Source organism: Marmota monax, unplaced genomic scaffold, assembly GCF_021218885.2.
Source record: "Marmota monax isolate L192 unplaced genomic scaffold, Marmota_monax_Labrador192_F-V1.1 WCK01_AAM20220418_F8-fsc00070, whole genome shotgun sequence".
Taxonomy (NCBI): Eukaryota; Metazoa; Chordata; class Mammalia; order Rodentia; family Sciuridae; genus Marmota; species Marmota monax.
Genome location: NW_026692116.1, coordinates 5,981,686 through 6,001,370, shown reverse-complemented (window position 1 = coordinate 6,001,370; position 19,685 = coordinate 5,981,686).

Sequence of the window (19,685 nt, the reverse complement as noted above, 5' to 3'; positions counted from 1 at the left end):
TTAGTTGTTGCTGAGCCAGGCTTTAAGGATTAGGCACAGTTTGATCCTTTAAACCTGGTAAATGCCTCTAATCAATCCTTGCGTTACTCTAACCATTCTGATACTCTTCTTGGGAGTGTCTTCATATATCTCTATACCACTTAGAAGTCTGAAGCTCAGTTTGATATTCCAAGGACAGCTGGATCAAAGTCAATGCTGACATGTTTTCCTTGGTGACTTTTTAACCCAAGAACAATTACTTAAAATCAGATTATTGGATCATAGAACCAAACATAATGAATCAGTCTATGGGAGGTGGGTGCAGAAATTTAAAATGTTAACAAGAGACTCCAGTTATTTGTAGGAACTCTAAAACTTAAGAACTATTCCCTGTAGTTATTGAGAAATCCTCAAAAGGAAATTCAAACTCCTTCTCTACATAGGTAGTGATGAATGAAAAACAAACTTTAAAAACTCTCTCCACTGTTATTTATGCCTATTCACAAGTAAAATCAGCAGGAAGAAAGCAGCAAAAATTTCAGACTTGAAAGCAAGGGAGACACACAGCACTGGGTGTGTTACTTGTAGTCTTTTGCCCCATTGCAGAACAACTCCCAGATACTCTTATTTACTTCAAGTTTGTAGAGCTGAATTAATTACATCCTTTGTTTATGGTACATTTTTACCACGGTCCATGCATTGTTTGTTTGTTTGTTTGTTGAAAACATAATAAAACAACTCCAATCCCACTACCAAACAGAAATTAGAATACTCACAACAACTCACATCCTCCTGTGTGATGTTTTGCCTCCTGTTTCCCAACTATACAATCTACAAATGCAAATTCTGGGGCCCACAGGAGACCTGCTGGGATATTTTATAAGTTTCTTCCTTCCCACTGGGGAAGAATTTTTTTTTTTTTTTTTTTTTTTTTTTTTTTTGTAGAAGACAGTGGTTTGTAGACATGGGATAAAATGGAGGAAAATAATGCATAGGAACGCTGGCTAAGACATTGTTGATTCAACAACTGTGCACTAAGTGCCTACTGTGTGCCGGGTGTAGTGCTAGATTCTGGGAATACAAAGATGATTCCTGCCCTCAAAGAACTCAGTTAGCTGAAGAGACAGAGAAAATCAGCTAAGTACTATGAAAGCAATGAGAGAAATCTGTGCAAGAGAGAAGTGAGACCCAAAGGAAGGAGAGTCAATACATCTGGGTAAAAGAGAAATTCCAGGAAAAGATTTCACAGAGAATAGAATTCTAGAAGTCTTAAGAGGTAATTTAAAAACCTCTAAATACAAAGAGAGAGAGAGAGAGAGAGAGAGAGAGAGAGAGAGAGAGAGAGAGAGAGGGATTGATTCAGAAATAGGGAATATAAAAAATGTGCTTTTAAATTCAAGTTGTACTGACTGTTCACTTAGTGTCTAGAGCATCACTATCATATGTGTAAGCCTGTTGAAGCCAGGACCATGTGATTTGGTATCAGCAGTGTGTGGTTGACAAGGCCCAGTTCAGCAACTAAAGAAATATCAAAATTACCAGGCCCCTGTGAATTGCATTTGAAAAGGATATATGTGTTCCACAGTTACATGTTTGTTTTCATTTTTATTTCTTCTTCCATTTATTTTCTTCAAATCTTGGAACTTTTCTTAGTGCTTTCTCTTCAAAACTTTCTAAAAGAAATCTTGCTCCTCTGCACTACGTCTGAGGACTTTCATTATCCACCCTTTCCTTCTATCTTTCTTGTTTTGCATAACAAACCTTAAAAATCTGGCTATAGAATACTCTACAGGGGCAGGAAAAGCAAAGAAACTATACAGACAAAATTAAAACCTTTTTACTTCCAGATTGAGGGATGAGAAAGGTTAAGAAGACTCTTATTTTTATCTTCAAATAATCATAACTTCCAAATACTTACTCAACTTAAACACTAGATTTATCAAAAATGTGTAGAACTTATGACTTCTAACCAACCCACTCCCTGAGATGTTTCCAATAGCATGTTCTTTATTTATATTCATCTGAGACCTCAGAATGGCCATTTTCATCCATATTACTACCAACTCTCTGATCACAACCCTTTACATGATCATTAAGAAAGCTGATTCTTTCTCCCTACCTGTCCTCTCCTGAGTACTCACAAGAATGGTCCTCAGTGCTCTATTAACCTCAATCTAGACTTTTTCTAGCATGCATCTCCAAACTTTCCAGGCTTCAACCCATAACCCAGTAACAAAGCTACTTCCACAGTTTTAGGTATTTTGCTAAAACAGCATCCCTCTTCTTCACTTCTTAATACCAATTTCTCTTTTGTTGTTCTTTTTTTTTGTTGTTGTTGTTGTTGTTGTTGTACATTTGGGCTATTATAGCAAACTATTTGAGAGTAGGTAACTTATAAATAGCATAAATGTGTTACTGACAATTCTGAAGGCTAGTAAGTCCAGATCAAGGTGCCAGAAAATTCAGTATCTGGTGGGGGTTTGCCTTCAACTTCCCTTCTCACTGTGTCCTCACATGGTAAAGCAGGGAGAACCAGCTCCTCTGTTACAAGGGTATTAATCTCATTCAAGAGGGATACTAAAGTCTCCACCTCTTAATGTTGCCATATTGGGGATTAGATTTCAACATATAAATTTTAGAGAGACCCCAATATTCAGAGCAAAGCAGAGCTTGGATTTCATATTTATATCACATAAGAGTCATGAAGTTCTTTGACAGGAACATCTGAAGATAATGCATCAAACAAGTTGAAAGATATAGAGTTCAAACAAGTTGAAAGAGATAGAGTTATCAAGCCACTAACAATCCATTCTCTGTCCTCCTCAGCATTAGGTAAGAGTGGGATCTGTGCTTGTTTTCTCAAGGCAACTGAGTTTCTCTCACTACAGGAATACATGGGCCATAGAGTGTGCCTCATTGTCATGGACTTCATACCTGTGTCCACTCATCACCCGTCTTACCTCCTCCCAATACCTGGAATATCCTTTCCTGTTCACAAGTCATCAAACCAGGCTTGTTTTCATCAAAGTCTACCTCAAAATCCATCCTCTCTACATTCTAAGTAAATAATTGGAATATACAGATTCTACATTTTTCCTTTACTCTCAATGTTTCCATTAATTTCATATTCAAATCTTCCTTTTCATGAAATCCCTTTTATTGATTCTCAGATGTAAATTATCCTGACCATGGATAATAATGTTTGGGAAATATCAACTGGGTGTTTGTAAGAAAAACAAATAGAAACCCTTTTTTCTTCCTTCTTTTTGTTTTGTTTTGAAAATTTATTCCAACTCACTACTATAATATTTTAGCTCCTATTGTTGGAATATGTCTCCTGCAAAACACAAGGGCTGAGGATTTACTCCACCAGTACAACAGGGTTGGAAGATGAGGTCTTTGGGGAAGTATAATGGATTATTCTTTCTATAAAAAGAGCTTGCAGGAGTAGATCCCATGTCTTCTGCTTTTCTGCCACACCAGGACATAACTTTCCCCTCCCTTGCTTTTCTGAGGATTCAGAAAGAAAGTCATCACCAGATACCAATACCTTGATATTGGACTTCACAGCCTCCAGAACTATGAGAGAATAAATTTTTCTTCCTTATAAATAACTCAATCTCAGTTATTCTGTTATAGCAGTGCAGAACTAAGATAGTAACTTAACTCAAATATGTGAAATTTATTGTAATAAAAATAAAAGTATAGAATTCTTACATTTTTTAGGTCAAAAAGAAAATTGGAATGGATTAGAATTGAGTCATCAGCACAGTACCAATCTCCCCCTTATCAGTGAGCTGCAGATGTTCATGTCACCTAAGCAAGCTAGCTGCATACCTCACTACAGCTTCTTGTGGTACACAGCATATAGGTGGGTGATATTTCTTTAATAGTTCTGAAAATTTCTGTCTTGTAATTGGCAAATTCAATTTATTCATATTAAAGTGATTATTGAGAAAAAAAACAATTCCTCCTGCTATTCTGCTATTTGATCTCTGTTTATATCATTTTGTTTCTCAAATTCTCCAATACTAACTTCTTTTATGTTTGGTTCATTTTTTTTCTAGTGTACCATATTGATTCCCTTCTCTTTTTCTTTTCTGTATATTTTTAAAGTTTCTGTGAGGATTACCATTAAATGCTAAATCTGCAATAATAGAGTTTTAATTGATTCTAAGCTTCCACAGCATTCAAAATCCCTGTTCTTAAACTTTTTGTACCTCATGTTGTTATTATTCCAAGTTACATATTTATATATTCTACCAAAATTAACATAGATTTATAATCCATTGTCTTTGTTGGAGATCTTTATTTCTTCAAATAGTTTCTAGTTACCTTTATAGTTTCCTTTAATTTTGGCTTAAAGTACACCTTTTGACCTTTCTCATAGTGCATGTTCATTAGCCATGAACTCTCTCAGCTTTTATCTGGGAATGTCTAAGTCCTCTTTTATTTTTGAAGGATAGTTTCATCAGATATAGAATTCATGGTTAACATTTTTCCTTTTAGCACTAGAAATGTGTCATCCCACTGCTTTCTGATCTCTAAGGTTTCTAATGAAAAATCAGCTGTTAATCTTATTAAGGATTCCTTGTATGAAATGAATCATATTTCTCTTGCTGCTTCCAAGATTCTCTTTATCTTTGGCTTTTAATAGTTTTCTGCCACGTGCTTAGTTAAATTTAGATTTGTCTCTATTCCTTCAATGGGGCTAAAAGTAAGAGGACTGACTTTCCTTAACTGGTTTATCACTACATCTGTATGAGTTTCTTCCTATTCTGTTCTTTTCTCAGAATGGGCCTTAATATTTGCTCCTTACAAATTTTTCTCTAGACCTATAGAGTATAAAGTATGCTGAAATCAGTTTTAGCAAATAAATAGAAACAATAACAAAAAATATGATTCCTTTTGGTGTTAATCCTGCAGTGGTTCCCTATGAGGACTAATGAGTTAATTCTTGCAAACCGCTCAAAAGTACTAGGATATTGCATATTACTGAGAAGAAGTAAGAGCCGTATGTTAAAAATTAATTGGAAGAAACCACTTGCAGATTGTAATAACGAAACATCCCAAGTTCCAAGGGCACTGGGGACTTCAAGTAAACAAGCCCTCATTAATTTGGCTAATTAGTCACTTGCTGTATTTGCTGGTTTATAAGCGGCACCCTTTTAAGCAGAAAATTGAGCTGTAAAGTGCTAAGAGCTGTATGTGTGGTAAAGATGGCATTGGATTTCAAAGTATATCTCACACATTTGAAAATACATTTAGGATATTTGGGCACTTCAGATTCATCCACATACCTAGATGGACAGAGGCAAGCCTGGGAAAAAGAGACTTGCTCTGTTAGGTAAGAGGAAAGGCTAAGGAGAAAGTGATAGAAATCATTATTAAATGTTCTTCCCTCCAAAGGAAGGATCACAATTCTTTCAGACAGGACCTCGCACACACTTGTGATTAATCAGTGGAGGACAAGAAAAAGGGAAGAGACAAATTTTATTCCCATGACTGGAAATATGAAGCTCCACATATCCCAACATGGGGGAACCTTTTTCATAATGAGAGGGAAGAAATTATATATCTTCTAAAACCTACTGAACTATTCTGCCACCCAGACAGAAACTCAGTATAGTGAGCCCAATGCAATGTCTTCCAGGTAGTCCTTTGCTTCGTTAGAGGCTAAAAATCATGAGAAAGGCTTATTTTTCATTTCCTGTTTGTATCAATTTATAGTAGCACCATTACATCCCATGGCTGCCTAATTGGCAGCTGGACACTCCCTGGTTCAAACAGTACCATGTTTATAAGGCAGTTCCCAGAGTGAGTCAAACCTACAGATGGCAAATATCATCCATCATGTGTTCAATTTTATTAATTTCAATTATTGAAATTTTATCTTGACCTTGTTCTAAAACTCTGGTGACCCATTAATTCAAATTCAATTAAAAAATTTATTGAACACACATACAAAAGTACTAAATTACACAGTAATGAGTATAAAGACATATTAGATTTTTTTTTCTATTTTAAAAGGTTTAAGAGTTTTCCTCTGCAATGACTAATTCATCTTCAAGACAAGAATATGTTATGGGTGGTAGAATCCAATGGTTAAATTCCTGATATCTAAACACCTGAAATAGATTCTGAATTCTGGATTCACTTAGGAGTCTATAATTCCAAATGCACTAATTAAATAAGTTTTCATATGACACTTAACACTTTCCACCACTGTGTTTGTCCCTGAACAGCTCTCTGCCTGCTTTCCAAACACAGTTCAAATGGACCAAAGTTGCAGAGACATTGTGGGCATAAACAGGGCTTATTTGGTGCAAAGAGGAAATGTAAATATCTTTATTAGCAAGCAAAGAGTTAGAATATATTTTTGACTGTTGCTAATGAGTAGAAGAAGCAAGCTGCTTTTATCATGCGGTGGTGCAAATTAGATATTTATGGGTTTCCTGTGGTGTTCAAGGTGTTGTTCCTTTCCAGTATTTTAGGAAAGAAAGCTTTGTATTCTAAAAATAGCTTCATTGATGATTCTCCCTTGGGCACAAAGATATTCAGATCTGGACAGTACATTTTATCTGAAGAGCCTGAATTCCTAGGTAGTGTCAAGGGTACTTCTAGACTTTGCAGGAGTTTTAGTGAGGTTTTTGGGGGTTTTTTCCCCCTAACAATTTAATTGAAATATAATTCATGCAATATATAATGCACCCATATCAAGTAACCAATTCAATTGTTTTCTGTATAGGAACAGATATGTGCAACCAGTTCCACAATCAATTTTAGGACATTTTTATCACCTCAAAAATAAAGCTTCCATTTTTTTGGTTATCACCCCTTATCTTTCTATCCCCCATTTCCTAGGCAACTATAGTTACCAGCATTCAAGGCAGGGATCCTGCCTGGATCCTAGCTGGCCAAATTTGGCTCCCAGCAGAAGAAATAAGCAAAGAATGAAAGGAAGACCAGGGAAATTTAAACTGGAGAGACGCTAGATGGCTTCCCTGCAGGTACCACAGAAGAGGTTACAATTTATAGAAACAAAAGCCAGGTGATATACATATGTAGATTTAGCTTGACTGTCCAGAAATATGTCACAGGCCCAGGTTTTTGGCTCAGTGCAGGCTGAAAACTAAAGATTTCCCTGTTCTGAATATTTAATATGTGGCCCTTCATGACCGGCTTCTTTCCTTAGCATAATGTCTTCAGGGTTCATCCATGTTGTAGCATGTGTCAAAACTTCATTCCTTCTTATGGCTAATTCCTTTGCTGGATATGCCACGTTTTGCTTATTCATTTATCAGTTGATGGGCATTTGGATTGTTTCCACATTTTGCTATCAATTTTTGACCCCAAAGGCTGGGTCCTTTTTCCTTCTCGGAATTGTGGAACCAATAACCGAGCACCACTGAGCAGCATAGGAGACCTTCATTCTTGGCCAAGAATAGGAGAAGATCCCCAGCACAGCCAAACAAACAACAAACACCACCAAGAAAAGCTGGAAAGGACAGGCATACAATGTATTTCCAAGTTTCCAAATCCTAAGAACCAAATCTTAAGGCAATAATTCTTAGTGTTGCCAAAAGTCCTCTACTAAGAACTGGTCTAGAACATTCTTCCAATTTCTGTGATGCTTCTCTCTGCCCATGCTGCAGATCATCTGCATTGATCTATTCAGTCTGTGCTTCAGAGTTTGCTTCAGAAGTTGTTAGTGTTTGCTTATGCATGTTTTTCAAACCTTACAGTTGTGCAGATTGTGCCTGTAGAAGAAGTACTCAGCAGGAGGAGAGCTTGGCAGGATTGCTAATCTTCCCTGTGCTGACCATGCCAGGAACAAAGAGGTGTCTTTTTGTTCCCTACACACAGAAGCAGCACCATTTTGCAGTGCATGGTATATGAGCTAACAATAGCCCTCTTCTCAAGTTACTAATTAAAGAACTCAGTCTTCTTCAATTAATTTCTACAGAGGACTGCTCCTCTCCAGAGCTCTAAGTAAAGGAACCAGCTCTTAGGAGCTGGCTTTGCCTCTCTAATCTCAATGCTTCTGGGTCAGGATGCAAGGCATCTGTGTGATGTGTGCTCTCTCCTCTTAATCAGTGTTCAGCATCCTATGGAGGACACATCTTTGAAAACTTTTGGTGAAAAGCTCACTTCTTAATTGGAGTTTAAATTGAGAACTACTCTCCAGGATAACAATTGGGCTGTTACACCATTCACTCACTCCATTGGTAGCAATTGGTATTTATTACAGTTAAATTATGTAATATTCAGACTCCTGTGAATTTTGAATGCTTTATAGCTGAAATTCAGCATCTAAAGAGGAAGCCCATTTGATCTATGAATTTTGCCCCTATTTCCTTTTCTTTGAAATGAACATTATGCATTTCATCATGTTGGGGTAAGGAATAAAATAACTATATAATACCCAACTGAATACTAAAAAGGAAACAAACCACTTGCTGTTTTTAAAAAATAACTCTCTTAGACTTTAATGAAATTTTAAGTTTAAAGGAACTCCACACTATTTAAGTACATACGAAGTTCTATAAGGAAATTTTCAGAGAAGCCAACAATTCCATTACCATTAAAAGTAAGTTTGTTGTTATAAGTAGATTTCTTTTAAATACACTGAAATGTAAAAATATTACTTCAAACTTAAGTCCAAGTCTCCATGAAGGGAGGAGGAGACAGCTGTTGAAAGGATTAATAATGAGAAATGACAGAACTGTTTTATATCTCTTGTTCTTTCTGTTTCCCCCTTCTTCTTGAAAGCAAAGATACTATAACAAATAAAAGTTTAATAAGTAAAAAATACATGTTAAATGAAAAACCATGATTAACTTATTAAGAACCATTAAGTATATAATTACAAGGATTCTATTACATTAAGATGCCAATTTCTTTAAAGCCAGAAATAATACCTACTGAAACTTTAATTATTTAAATGAGAAGAGAAAGAGGCATGTTATCTTCTCTGACAAAGATTAAAATCAATTTAATTGCTTCTCTGCTGCCTTGACATGATTCTTGCTGTGAGTCAAGCAAGCAAAAAAGGGAAATTAATACCGCAGCTGTTAATCAAGTGATATCCGTGCACTCCATTTGATTACATCAGGGAGAAAGCCATTGCTACTTGGCTGACTCGTGTGTCCCTGCCCCTCTTCCTGTTATAGTTGGGTTATCTCTGAGAGAGGCTGAGGCTGGACTTAATTTTTTGAGCCTGAGATGGCGCTAGATGAGCCCCGGCCTCAGGAAATTGCAGGTTGCTGTGTTTGAGCCTGAGTAAAGGCAGTTCTATCAAGACAGAGTTTTGTTCCAAATTAAATTCACCCTTTGGTGCCTGATTCAACTGTCCATAGGGTAAAGTACAAAGAAACACAAGGGCACTGGCAGGGCTAGAGAATGAGAAAGAAGACCTGAGTGTGGCTAAGATTGATGCTTTTTTGCCCGTAGAGCATAACAATATATTTCTCAGGGTAGACAGCAGTGGTTTCTAGAGGTCAAATACCGACTCCAGCACTGGAATTAGAACACACATTTGAAAGCAAGCTAGAGTAGCAGGCCATGCATACCTGGCCCCACTCCCCACCCCTCGATTTAAAAGCAGGGCTTTTGTTAAACGCCGGCACTGAGAGAACATCCAGCAGCATCTCCACTTGGCAAACTAATGTATCAGATTGTAAGAAAATGGCACTGTAAAATATTTATGAGTCTGGAAATACAAACCAGTACCTGCCTCATCATCTCTTATCAGCCCTTGTTAACTTTACAGATGACGAGAGACACTGGAATAACTGGGGTTGTCAAAACTAATAGATCTCAGGCACTTTGCACCCACGGAGTTGAGTTTTATCAAGGTCCCTCTTTTTTTTTTGCCTCAGAACTTTTAACCCTCCCTCTTCCTGTTTGCCTTCTCTTGTCAGAGACAGAGATGAATAATAACAATTCACAAGCATATACATTCTGGAGAAGAAAATTCTCCTGAGAAACCTATCTGTTCCCTAGATAGGAGAAACAAAACAAAAAACCTTGCAGGAAGCCTTGAGAAATTTGGTTCATAGGGGAAAAATTTGTCTTTGGACTATTTAATATCCTTACCAATGACATGAAGGATCATGGGGGGAAATGCTCACCCAGACCTGAGTTTAACAGGATATGGAGAAAATAGACAAAATAGACAAAATAGGCAAAATAGACAAAACATACTGCTCTCCAAAGCTAACTCAACATTCTTTTTACATTTCAGAAAAATACTCGCTGGCTCGGGTTAGCCCACAGGATGGGATAAGACGACCATCAGATCTTATTTTATCCAAGTCCAGTTCACCTATCCTCAGGACCCGCAGATGACTTCGCCTGGCTCTTTTTCATCAAATACAACTCATCCTACTATATTGGATCACCTTGCTGTTAGCCTGGCACTGTCCCTCCCCATTTCAATTTGACCAAATTGAAACAGATGCCCAGAGGCCGTGGAGATCAAGACTGGTATAACAAAATTTGGAGCCAGTTTCCCAGCTGAAATCAATATTTAACGGTAAGCCTGCTTTTATTTATTTATTTTTTGGCAGGCTTTTACTGGCAAATATCACTTTAAAGGCCAGAAGCCTTAATTATAAAGGATGCCATTCAGGCTATATTTTGAGAAACAATAACTCATTTGACAAGACAACCTGGTAGTTTAAGGAATTGCACTCCCTCAGAATAAGGCAAGGAGGAGGGTGTTATTGTTTTCTATATCCTTCAAGGATGGATTTAATTATCTCATCTTCAAGCATGCAGAGACAATTCAAATAGGGGAGAGGGAGACAGGAGTGAGATCCATACACTCTCTTGTTAAATCAGGCAGAAGTCGGGGGCCCACCCCCAAGCTCAGAGGCACACTCTAAGCTGGCACAGGACCCTGAACACAGCAGGCAGGAAGGGCAAGTCAAATCTGCCCATACCTCAGTGCAGTGACAAGAATCTTTAAAGGTGGAGAAAGATCACTCAAAGAATTTGCACAGATAGACCCCTAACTAGAACAAGGACCAGCATGGATACTATTCCTTAGTGACTATCTTGTCTCACTACTCCCCAACATGTGTGGTAAATCTTCTCTTTATGAGTCAAACACACAAAAACTGGGGAATAAATGACATCAGGTCAGACATATAAGCCCCATTGGGCTTGCCAGGCTCAGTAAGATCAAACTAGAGATTTTATTTCTTTAGTATAATTTTTGGAAGGATTTGCAGGAACCAAAGTTCATTTTTTTTTTTTTTTTGCCTAACCTATGTGGAATAGTCACAGCAAAATGAAAACAGGTGATATATGTAAGTTGTTATTAAAAACAAAACAAGCACATAAGTTTACAAAATAAACCCATACCTAACTTAGTGAGTACTATTCCAGAGTTAGTAACTGTTCATTCATCGCAAGGAAAGGATTTCACAACCAACATGCACTTAGAAATTAGCAAGTAGTAGCATATGTTCTGTAACCACAAACTCTACCAGCCTGTCTTGTAAGGCTGCCATTCACCTTCAAGAGGACTTTGCAATTTTCAAAAGAGGGAGGCTGTCATTTGCTTGAATCCATAGACTTTAGGGTGGGGGTTGGAGAAGACACACTAATATAGCTAAGCAAGAAACAGAAGGGACTCAAGGCAATCCTAACAGAGAAAAGAAAGCAGTCCAGTCCCCACGTGGGCATGGAGCCTGTCCCCTCCCCCGCCCTCGCTTGCCAGAACACATAAACAGGAATGGTGTCCTCTCTATGTGTTGTCCTATTCCACACGTTGTTATGTTGTTTTGCAAAACAAGGCTAGCTTCTAGGTGCCATTCTCTTACCTCCATGGAGTAAAACCCCCTTAAGATCTCCCCTTAAAGCCTCACCACCCCCACCCCTCCCATCACCCCCACCAGGGCCTTCCAAGAGACATAATTTAACTTGCCTTCTGCTTCTCCTCCAGCTTCTGGGCAAAATAAAGTGACTTCCATGGGATCTCTTCCAGACAGTCCTGTGGGATCTCACACCCACCTCTATGAACAAACCGAGGGGGAACCCATCTACCTCCACACAAACATGGTTGTAGGGCTTTAATTTCACTTCGCCTTCTCTTTGCAGCTTGCCTGTCTCTCCCATGTCTGCCACCGCAGCAGGAGATTAAAAGAACAGAGGAGGTAGGAGCTCTTGTGAGAACCACAGGGATTTTGGCAGAACCTTTATGGGAACCATATGGCAGCAACTTTGCAGTACATGAAACGTTTCTAAGGGGGAAGACACTATTATTCCCAAAGAATGTTTCTCATCCATCTCAAGTGGAGTGAGCCCCACTGCCAAAAAATGGGAATGACATTTTCTGGAAAGCATACAAACTGTAGGTTATATCTGACCACAATGTATCTAACAATAGCAGGTTGGCATTGTACCCCACCATATATTTTAGTAATTCACAAAAGGGAACAGACAACATTGGTATTTGGGATATTTCCTTAGCTATTAACAACCTCGCTCTAATACATTTTACCCATGTTTGCAATGAAGGGACTAGATAAAATAAATGGTTTTAATTTTTTTTAACTTTGTCATCTTATTCAGAAATCAGTAGTTTTTTTAAAAAAAAAAGATAACGATAACAATAGAGCAGATCTGGTTGGAACACGGGTAGAAAGTCTGTGTTCTCTTTCTCAGCCTGGTCCTCAATTCTTTCCTCTTCTTTTTCATTCTTTCCTTTCCTTTTATTTTCCTTTATTTTGTTTGCTTTTCCTTTTAACCATTCTTTCGAAGACTATTGTTCTTTGTTAATTTTAAACAAGTACAATAGGAGAGATATCTGTCCTCCACCCCCAATACAACCCGAGCTGACTGTGACTCTGTTGCTCAGAAAGACAAGCTAGGAGTTCATTGGATTAGACAAAGGGAAATGAAGGGAAGGACAGGGAGATGAGACTAGGAAAGACAGTAGAATGAATCAGACATAACTGTCCTATGTTCGTATGTGAATACCTGACCAGTGAACTCCACATCATGTACAAGAATGGGGTCCTAATTAGAATAATATAAACTCCATGTATGTATAATATGTCAAAATACACTCTACTGCCAGGAACACACCTATAATCCCAGCAGCTTGGGAGGCTGAGGCAGGACAATCGTGATTTCAAAGCCAGCCTCAGCAACTTAGGGAGGCACTAAGCAACTCAGTGAGACCCTGACTTTAAATAAAATATACAAAAAGTTCTGAGTATGTGGCTCAGTGGTTGAGTGCCCCTCGGGGTTCAATCCCCAGTACAAAAAAACAAAAACAAAAAACAACAACAAAAAAAATTATACTGTCATGTATATCTAAAAGAACAAATTTTTTAAAAAAATTATTTTTAAAGACAAGCTAGGGAGTTTGCATTGCCTTCAACATGTCTATGACTTTCCAGACAACTGCACGGTTCACACAGACCTCCTACATATCCATCCAGAAGGACTCAGCTAATGACACTGCTGAAGAAGGTCCCAGAATACAGCCTCCTGACCAGATAGTGGAGAGTCTGTGGAGGAGAATGAGATGCAGCCAAGGAGCACAGACGTGAGAGTGACTGAAGAAGGGGACCTTCAGGCAGGACAGAGTCCTGAGGACAATCTTTTTCTTTCTTCTAGTTCTAGAGCTCTATAAACAAACATGCTTCCCTGCACAATGGGAGTCACAAAGAGAAGCTCCAGGGGAAACATACTCACACCCTGCACAGATTTGCATGGTAAGATTTAGGAAAAAAGAGAGAGAGAGAGAGAGAAAAATAGCTGTATAGTGGTTAAATTATTGGTGGTTGAGGCAGCAAATCTCTATCTTGAATCTTGAAATAGATGTTAAGGTTTGGCAGGAAGGGGATTGGGGACAAATTAGTTTGAGAAAAAGTGGACAATTGAGTTCAGAAATACTAAACCAGACTGATGGAAGAAGATATCTGGATATGGCTTGGGACATTACCTTTCCCAAACCACTGGTGACTTTAGAATGCTGTGATGAAAATGGATTGAAACCCTTATACCACACTGATGCCTACAAATGGTGTGAATTATTTGAATACATTGAAACTTCAGTCCACTTTTGATATAATATGTATGGATGGTTTATTTCCTAGGTTGTCTTGGTTTTCTCTCTTCTGAACTTTTGTAGAACTCAAAAAGTCCTAAGCAAAAGAACTCTTGAGACACTTTTATAAAAATGTTCCAAGAACCCAAATCTTGGTCTGTTGGAGGAATGAGAACAGTCCCCTAATGGAAAGAACATGAATACATCCTTTAAAGGTGGCCACTGAAGACACTTAAGTGTTTGCTAACAGCCATGGAGAATGCATTCTAGAATAAGAGGCAAGAACTAATATTATTCACTTTCTCTGAACACAAGTCAGAATGCTTTTAAGAAAAAAAAAAAAAACATTCCTCATACACTAGGAGGAGACAAAGAGGAAGTTCATTTGACAGGAAACATATACTGTGGGATGAGTTACAGTCTCCTACTACCACTGTCTTTTGAAATAGTATTAGTTTCCTTTTTGAAGACCACCATGCTGGGATGTATCTGAAATATCTGAAGCTATCGCTTCTTGCTGGTTGAACGACCTTTGGATACTCCACTTAACTTTTCAGAGATCTTCATCTGAAAATGAGATAATGATGGTGATGAGGATGACAACACTTTGTCTAACCCACTTTGCAGGAGTAGGAAGAGACTAGTGTTTGTTTGAGTACTAGTCAAAGAGCCTAGTTCTGGCATCTACACAAGTCCTGAGGCTGGTGGTGTTGGGGTCAGATGAAGACATACTTTGTTCTTTGGTTTTAAATATCTGTTTAACATTATCTATGGGACATGTTTAAGACTAAGCTGGGAAAAAGCACTTTGGGCTATTGGTCACCAAATTTCACTTTCCCTGATCTTTCTTAGTAATTTACCTCTTGCCAGTTATTGTAACTTAAGAATCTACTTGGGGTATTTTGTCACCCTTTCCTCCAAAGCAACTTATTTGTGTTTTTCCCTGAAAGGAGTTCTGGAAATACCACTTTTCTTCATCTTTTCACATTTCTAGATACAGTCAAAACTGTGGAATTATTGGCTCTCCAGGAAGTGACCCAGCTGATCTCCCAGTTTCAACTGAGTTTGGTTAGGCTTTCCTTCCTGCCAGATTCCCAACTGAGCTGACAACCTTCCACCTTGATTTGGTTCTGGATGTGCTATCCTACCAGATGAACTAAATAACAGCAGATTGATAGGAAGTCTGTTTGGTGGGGTGGAGGGGGGAGCAGTTAACAAATCAGAAAGACAAAATCAAGTTTCAGGGTGGAAAACTTTATCTTTTGGTATTGAAACTAAGTGACTGGAATCAAGCAGAAGCAGGTAAGGGATGAAGGATGTGTGTTGTGCTATCTGGGTCTTGGGCATTTGTAATAAATGTCTCTGCAATGTCTCGGGCTTATCTACACCATATCAGTGATTCTGAAGTGAATCACTGAATTAGGGTGACTTAAAAGTTGAAAAAAACCGCCTTCTGGGTTGTTGTGAGAACTAAGTCATGCATGTAAAGTTTCTTGTAATTATGAAGCCACTGAGCAATATGTCTCTTAAGTACAGTTTGCTCAACACTCTTAGTCCTCTCCTAGAATACATTTAAGTCCAGAGAAAGGTATTAATCACATCAGTAGGGATAATAGGATTAAGAATCAGACACACTGAGTTCAGATCCTAACTTCATCTCTTATTAAGCTCTATAAGCTCAATCAATTCCTTAATTCTGAGCCTTGGTTTTCTAGTTTTTCATATAGGGATAGTAAGAATAGCTTGACAGGATGTCACAAGGTTGAAGACAGGATGTCACAAAGTTGAAGACAGGATGTCACAAGGTTGAAGACAGTATTCACAAAGGGCTTGGCCCCTAGTAGAAAATCCATAAGTGGCATTTCTTACTATTATTATTTTTAGTTTTGAACTGTTAAGCAGGTGAAGAGGGGGGTACTCTTTAAAGCAGACTACATTCTTTAAAAGAATTACGTTTCCTTTAACATAAAGGATGGACAATTCCATCAGACCAAAGGAGGAGGCCTCCAAGTTAAATCCATAGACATATGCATTTTTTAAGTATTCTGGTGATGGCAAGAAAACCCCAGGGCCATAAAGTAGCATCAGCTTCCTCAAGCATCTTGGGGATTAGATTTCACTCTTATATTTCACTTCTCCGGAAAAAGAAGATGGGGGATGGGGAGAGGCTGAAATGTTCAGAGAATTCCATCAATTTTTGGAATTTTGTTTTTGTATGTTAGGTTGGTTGGTTGATTGGTTTGCTTGGGCTTTATTTTATTTTTTTCTAGTAGGAAAATAAAATTCCTATTGACTTGAAATTTTGTATTTTAAAGTTTTAAATTGAGCGTTAGTGTCTTCAAAGATTAGAAAAGAATATTCGAACATTCCAGATTGTGTGAGAAACTGTGGGAGTACTTCACATGTCTGTGGAATGAAAACGAAAAATTTCTCGGCAAAGACTCCCTCCTGAGAGACTGAAACATGCTGACAAGTCTGGTTGAAGTGAACAGACCCTTTCAGTCTAGACACGCAGAAGCGCTGGGGAACAGGTTTAGGTCGCTTTTCAATTGGAGGTAGCCACGGTGTTGCTCTGTGGAGATGCTGAAGTGCACATAAGCTCAAGTTCTGAAAATGCACAAATAAACCAGCAATTCAACAGGTTTTGGTGGCATGCAGATTCACTTCTGCCAGGCGTTATGCACCAAGGATTCGTAGAGGCCATCAGTACAGATGTGGCTAGGCATGGTTTCCTGATGTTCGGTCCACACTCTGCAAACATTCACGACAGCAGCCTTCCTATCCTCTCAATATTTCACTTGTTCGACATATCTCCATTAAATGTCTATTTGAGTGCCACAGATGTATCACTGTTCTCATACTCCTCATTCAGAACAAATATTTGAGAAAATTCATGTATAATTTTCCTGCCCCATGCAGCCCTGTATGCCTCATCTACAATAACTTGAAAAATACGCCTCTTAGATTTCACTTCTCCGGAAAAAGAAAGCACATTGTGCTAAGGAAGATATCTGCAGTTTCCTAAGAACTCCCATCATTTTCTATTGCATTTGGGAACCCGAGGTTACTATTCATTCCTCTACTTGCAGCAGTGAGAGAGATGCCTCCCCAGACTCTTGCTCTCGAAACCTAGAGTACTGTATCCCAGGAACAGATTAGTAGTAGCTGGAAGCACACCCAAGCTGAGGATTTACAGATGTTCAATAAAACCTGCATACAGCCCACCAAACTCCCTGCACAGAGCTGGAAGGGCACACGTCCAGCTTGGTTGGAAATGGGTCCATCGTGAGGAAAGAAACGAGAATCCTAGCTGCTCCAGATGCACGTTCGTTGCAAAAGGTGCTGAAGAGCTCCAGTGCATCTTTCAAGAATAGTAACATTTCAATCCATCGCAGGCTGTTTTTGAACTTCAGAATTCTCGCGTCGCCATTAAAAACATTCGGTTTACTCAGAGCACATAACAAATATCTTACTGCCAAGAAACGGTAAGATGCACAAGCTGAGACAAACTTGGTGTGAGGCAGTGAACACAAATATCCCGAAAAGCCACTGAGTAGCCTATAGGAGTGCTCATCACCAAGCAGGCATCCCGTCTTATTATCCTCCTCTTGATTGCCCTATTTGGACACATTCGTAAAAAGCATTACTCACCCCACCCTTTATTCCCCAGATACAGCAGATGGTTTCAGCGCAGTGTTTCAAATCAGATGTTAGGCAGAGAGACCAAGCCGGAGCCCGGAGCATCTGGATTTTCAACAAGCAGAACACAGAGCATGTGAGAGGTTTGGAGAGAAGTGAGGGGCGCGATCATTCAGGGATTTACCAGGCCATTTTTCGCCAGAAGGAAAACAGCCCCCCCAATTGTGTGATTATTCTTTCTTGAAACAGTGGGAAGGAAAGGTGCAGGCTCACAGAGCAGAATAAATATACTAGCTGATTTTCAGGAGCTAGAAATTTCAGGTACTAATTCCTTTCTTCAACACATACACAGACAAAATTCTATCACCATTTTTCTGCCTAATTTTTTTTTAAAAATAAGGTGTTACAAATAAATTATAAATCATAATAAAAATTAGGGAAAAGAAGAGTAATTTGGCTCATTGTGATGTTTACGTTTCTCAAAGACTTAAGTGGGCTAAGTTTCATAAAACACAAAAGGACACACTTCTATGTGTTGGAAAATCATACCGTCTTTATTTTTAAGGGTTGTCAAATGCAAAGTTTATTAAACTGTGAGGAAAAGACACAAGGCATGGAGATGACTTGTTTTTGTCAATAACTGAAAAAAGATGAGGAGCCGAAGTGATTTCATAGTGTCGTGTTGGATACTTGTCAGCTTCATTGCAATGCCAGCTTGTTGGTAAGAATAACTTGCTATGGGAACTTGGGCAAGCCATCTGATCCCTTCCGTGGCTTCAGTTTGCTCCTTTGTAGAATGAGACAGTAAGACCTTATTAGCTCTTAGGCCCCTTCTTGCTCTAATATTCTACAGATACGCAAAATCTTGCCTAATTAAGTAATATATGTAAAATACTTTGCAATGTCCTGCACATAGTTCTGAATAAGTAATGATTGCTATTATTAATAATATAAACTTCTCAAATCTGGCACCATGGTTACAGCAATTATTCCTTGAACACTGTCTGCTTTAGAGAAAAAGCAGCGCTGCAAGGTGAGACATAGAACTTGACCCACATGGGGTCTGTAGAGAAGCAGAAGAGACTAGCACTCATATCCATGCCTCAGTGCCAGGCAGGAGGGTGACTGACCCACTATTGTACATCTTCTGGCAATGTTTTCTGGTTCCACTAATGGTTTCCCTTAAGGAGTGTCTGGAATAAGGAACATGGGCCCATAAACCTTTACTTTTCCCCATTTCTGAAATCTTTTTTTTTTTTTTTGATTCAACTGAAAATTTTGCTTTTCTTGGCTATTAAGGTTATTTTAAAAATACTATGCATTTGATTCCACATTCGGAGAGGTAATGGCTACTTGAAATAAACCAGTGGAAATTATAACCTCAAGCTTGAACTTGGAAGTTTCTCCTCCCTGCTCCTTTTACTATATTTCCCTTAGTAAATGGTTCCTGTTTCATGGAGTGTCCAGGTCGGAAAACTGAGAGCCATCTTAGACTTCCCTTTTCTGACTTTTTCATTATCCTTTCTTCTCCAATCCTTCACACCTTAATAATTAGCTAACAATTCCTTGCCCATTTATGTATATTTGATGAATTTTTTATTAAATCAACACTAGTAATGTTGACTATGATTCTTACAATGTACTGTACACTCTTCTAAACATTTCATATATATTCATGATAACTCTATCTTAGTCATTTTGTGCTGCTATCATAGGATGCCCAAGAGTGCGTAATTTGTAAAGAATTTTTTTAAAAAAATTGGTTTCCTCACAGTTGTAAAGGCTGAGAAGTTGAAGATTAAAGGGCTGGCATTGGGCATGTGCCCTTCTTGTGTCATCCTCTCTCTAGAGAAGAGATATCTCTAGAAGAGTGTCCTGAGGAGTTCCCAAAGAGGGAGGAACTCAAATCAGGACCAGTGGGGTCCTTGATGACTCACATGGAAAAGATTTTTGGCACATGTCACTAGAGGCATGCAGATTTATTTAGAAAAGCAAGGAA